Source organism: Mobula birostris, chromosome 23 (genome assembly GCF_030028105.1).
Source record: "Mobula birostris isolate sMobBir1 chromosome 23, sMobBir1.hap1, whole genome shotgun sequence".
NCBI classification, from domain to species: domain Eukaryota; kingdom Metazoa; phylum Chordata; class Chondrichthyes; order Myliobatiformes; family Myliobatidae; genus Mobula; species Mobula birostris.
Window position 1 is genome coordinate 58,783,584 of NC_092392.1, and position 4,729 is coordinate 58,788,312.

General features: G+C 42.8%; 1 long non-coding RNA gene across 1 annotated transcript; it reads right to left on the reverse strand.

Annotated features, from left to right (window-relative positions):
- Positions 1 to 2,313: 2,313 nt before the first annotated feature.
- On the reverse strand, positions 2,314 to 4,064 carry LOC140186688 (uncharacterized). Its single transcript, XR_011882917.1, has 3 exons — positions 3,108 to 4,064; positions 2,944 to 3,011; positions 2,314 to 2,819 (listed from the first exon to the last, which is right to left on the reverse strand). It is a non-coding gene; the product is annotated as an uncharacterized lncRNA (long non-coding RNA).
- Positions 4,065 to 4,729: the final 665 nt, after the last annotated feature.

Consider the following 4,729-nt stretch of genomic DNA (forward strand, 5'->3'; position numbering starts at 1 on the left):
AGTACTGTGCTCAATTCTGCTCACCTCACTGCAGGAAGGATGTGGAAACCACAGAAAGGGTGCAGAGGAGATTTACAAGGATGTTGCCTGGATTGGGGAACATGCCTTATGAGAATAGGTTGAGTGAACTTGGCCTTTTTTCCTCGGAGCAACGGAGGATGAGAGGTGACCTGATAGAGGTGTATAAGATGATGAGAGGCATTGATCTTGTGGATAGTCGGAGGCTTTTTCCTGGGGCTGAAATGGCTGGCACAAGAGGACACAGTTTTAAGGTGCTTGGAAGTAGGTACAGAGTAGTTGTCAGGGGTAAGTTTTTTTACACAGAGAGTGGTGAGTGTGTGGAATGGGCTGCTGTGATGGTGGTGGAGGCAGATACGATAGGGTCTTTTAAGAGACTCCTGGATAGGTACATGGAGCTTAGAAAGACAGAGGGCATGGGTAAGCCTAGTAATTTCTAAAGTAAGGACATGTTTGGCACAGCTTTGTGGGCTGAAGGGCCTGTATCGTGCTGTGGGTTTTCTGTGTTTCTATGTTTCTATTTTCCTCTTGATGAACTCACTATTTTTATTTTCACTTCAAAAAAATCCACAGGCTCATAAAACAGTAACAGAAACTCCAGCCCATTTAGTCGACACCAAACTACTTTTCTGCCCAGTGCCATTGACCTGCTCCTGGGTCACAAACCTCTCCAAACTTCTCCTGTCCATGTACCTATCCAAATTTCTCTTAAACGTTGCAATCAAACTGGCATCCATCACCTCCTCTGGCAGCTTGTTCCACACTCTCACCACCCTCTGAATTAAGAAGTTCCCCCTCGTTCCCTTTAAATGTTTCACCTTTCACCTTTAACCCATGACCTCCAGTGATAGTCTCACCCAGTGAAAAATGACTGATTGCATTTACCCTATTTATACCCCTATAATTTTGTATATCTCTATCAGACCTCCCTTCATTGTTGTGGGCTCTAGGGAATCAAGCCAAGTCAATCCAGTTTATTGTCATTTAACTATATACATGTATATAATGTATATAACCTTATAATCCATATGGAAACGAGACAATGTTTCTCCAACCCAGGGTGTAAATCACAGTAGCACACATAACACATGATAACTTGTGAAGTTTAGGATAAAATCTACTGATGAATCAGACATAAATAGTGTGTTAATATTAAAGGAGCAGATTAACCACTGACAACTATGAGACAGCAAGGAGTTCAGAAGCCTGACAGCCTGAGGGAAGGAACTGTTTTCCATCCTGACTGTTCTTGTTTTGATGCATCGTAGTCTCCTGCATGATGGTAAAAAGTCAAAGGGGATGCTGGATGGATGGGTGGGATCCTTAATAATATTAAGGGCCCTGCATACGCAGTGCTCCTGATAATTGTTCCCGATAGATTGGTGGGGAGACCCCCATGATTCTCTCAGCTGTTCTCACAGTCCTTTGTATGGACTTCAGGTTCAATGTTCAACTCCCATACCAGATAGAGATACAACTTCCCAGGATGCTCTCAATGGTGCTCCTGTAAAACACAGTTAATGGGGGTGGTGTGAAAGCCTTGCTTGCTTCAACCTTCTTAGGAAGTGGAGGTGTTGCTGTGCCTTCTTACTCAGGGAGGTGATATTAAGGGAGCAGGTGAGGCTATCTGTGATGTGAACTTCCAGAAAATTGGTGCACTTAACCCTCGATATGGAGAGGGACAGTTTGTCTGCACTGCCTGAAGTCCTCATGCTTTTCTTTGTAGTACCACCCTCCTGAGTGTCCTACTGTTCACTGTGTAAGTCCTACCCTGGTGTGTCCCCCTAAAGTGCAACATCATGCAATTAACTGCATTAAATACCATCTGCCATTTTTCAAACCATTTTCCCAGCTGGTCCAGACCTCACTGCAAGCTTTGATAGCCTTCCTTGCTGTCCACTATGTCCCCAATTTTAGTGTCATCCAAAAATTTGCTGATCCAGTTTACCACATTATCATCCAGATGGTTGATAGGGATCCAATTTTGGTAATGGAAGCCATCTTGTAAAGAGTCATTATGTGCCAGAATGGAGCTATGGAATATTAAGTCTTTTTCCTTTATTGCTCTTTCAGCACTTCCCACTGGTTGTTTGAGCACAGCACTTACCGAAGAAAAACTCACTAAGACTTGGCAATAACCTTCTGAGAAAAGTATCTAATGTCTGGGTGAAGAGACCATTGCTTCTAACTGGCCTGGGGATTTAGATTAGATTATTAGATTATGAGGACACTCAGTCCTTGTTTATTGTCATTTAGAAATGCATGCATTAAAAAATGATACAACGTTCCTCTAGAATGATATCACAAGAAAACACAGGGCAAACCAAGACTAAAACTGACAAAACCACATAATTATAACATATAGTTACAACAATGCAAAGCAATACCATAATTTGATAAAGAGCAGACCATGGCACGGTAAAAAAAAGCCTCAAAGTCCCGATAGCCTCATCATCTCATGCAGGCGGCAGAAGGGAGAAACTCTCCCTGCCATGAACCTCCAAGCGCTGCCAACTTGCTGATGCAGCACCATTGGAAGCACTCGACTGCAGCGAACTCTGAGTCCGTCTGAAAACTTCGAGCCTCTGACCAGCTTCTCCGAGCACTATCTTCTGCTGAGCGCTTCGACCCCGCCCCGGCTGCCAACCAACAAGCAAAGCCGAGGACTCGGGGCCTTCCCCTCTAGAGATTCTGGATCACACAGTAGCAGCAGCAGCGAAGTGGGCATTTCAGAAGTTTCACCAGATGTTCCTCCGTGCTCTCACGTCCGTCTCCATCAAATCAAGATTGTGCACGGCACCCTGATTGACAAATAACAGACATCACCACCGGAGTGGCCGCTGCCAGCTGCGTCGCGCTGCCATCTTCTCCTCCCACCAAAAAAGAATTTTTGCTTTTAATATATTCTCACAGATTTTTACTTACTTTTGGGAACCTTCCGAGTGACATGAAAGAGTAACCAAATCTGGTTTGGATGCTGGTGAGAAGAGAATCTGGTGAGAAAGTAAAAAAAAAAAAATTGAAATATTTAAAAAATATATAAAAACTACATATAGTTAGTCTTACATGTTTAAGCTAATCTTATGTACATATGACAATCTTCTCCGAGGATAATCTTGCTGTGGTGGAAAGGCTTGTGATTCCGAGCATGATACCGTCTGGAGCTTAGTTCCTGGTGGGGTTATCCATGGCAGAAAGGTCAAGGTGGAGGTTCCAGACAAAGGGAGATCCAACCAAGACCCTAATGGTGGAGCTGACACATCACAAAGGCAGGGTACGGTTACTTTGGGAGATTTTCTGCAAGGTAGAGCGTTTGAAGTCAGCATGGATTTGCCCTCTCTCCAGTCAGGAGAGACGTGTTGAATGAGCCCCTGCAAAATCAGATAAATTTTTATTGTGGGGCTGGGGGCGTAGAACAGCTGAATTAACCTGAGTTATTGAGGATATGCTGTCTGTTTCTGGGTATAAAAGCCTATGTTCTTTTAGCTCCATCATGTGGTCAGTCTCATTAACTCAACATTGGAGAAATAAGAAAATAGAACAGAACCTTACAGGCCCTTCAGCCATGATTTTGGCAGACCTTTTGATTTATTCTAAGATCGATCTAAACTTTCCCTTCTACATATTCTCCATTTTCCTATCATCCATGTGTCTAAGAGTTTCTGAAATGCCTGCTATCATCTTCCTCACCCACCACCATTGGCAGGGTATATCATCTAAACCATTGATAGACAGCATAAAAAGCAACAGTCCCAACACCAACACCACTAGTCACTGGCAGCCAACCAGAAAAGGATCTTTTATTCCCACTTGCCTCCTGCCAATCAGCCAATGCTCTAACCATGCCAGTAGCCTTCCTGTAATACATGGGCTCTTAACTTGGCAAGCAGCCTCATGTCAAAGGCATTCTGAAAATCCAATATGCAACATCCACTGCATTTCCTTTATCTATCCTACTTGTAATCTCCTCAAAGAATTCCAACAGGTTCATCAGGCAAAATTTTCCCTTAAGGAGACCATGCTGACTTTGTATTATCTTGTCCCGTTTCACCAAGTACTCCATCATCTTGTCCTTAACAATTCAGAATCAGAATCAGGTTTATTATCACCGGCATGTGATGTTGAATTTGTTAACTTTGCAGCAGCAGTTCAATGCAATACATAACCTAGCAGAGAGAGAGAGAAAAAAATAAATAAAACAAAACACAATAAATAAACAAGTAAATCAAGTATGTATATTGAATAAATTTTTTTAAAAAATGTGCAAAAACAGAAATACTGTATATTTAAAAAAGTGACGTAATGTCCACAGCTTCAAACTCCATTTAGGAATCAGATAGCAGAGGGGAAGAAGCTGTTCCCGAATCGCTGAGTGTGTGCCTTCAGGATTCTGTATCTCCTACCTGATAGTAACAGTGAGAAAAATGCACGCTCTGGGTGCGAGGTCTTTAATAATGGGTGCTGCCTTTCTGAGACACCGCTTCCTAAAGATGTCCTGGATACTTTGTAGGCTAGTACCCAAGATGGAACTGACTAGATTTACAACCTTCTACAGCTTCTTTCGGTCCTGTGCAGTAGCCCTTCCATACCAGACAGTGATGCAGCCTGTCAGAATGCTCTCCACTGTGCAACTATAAAAGTTTTTGAGTGTATTTGTTGACATGCCAGATCGCTTCAAACTCCTAATAAATTATAGCTGCTGTTTTGCCTT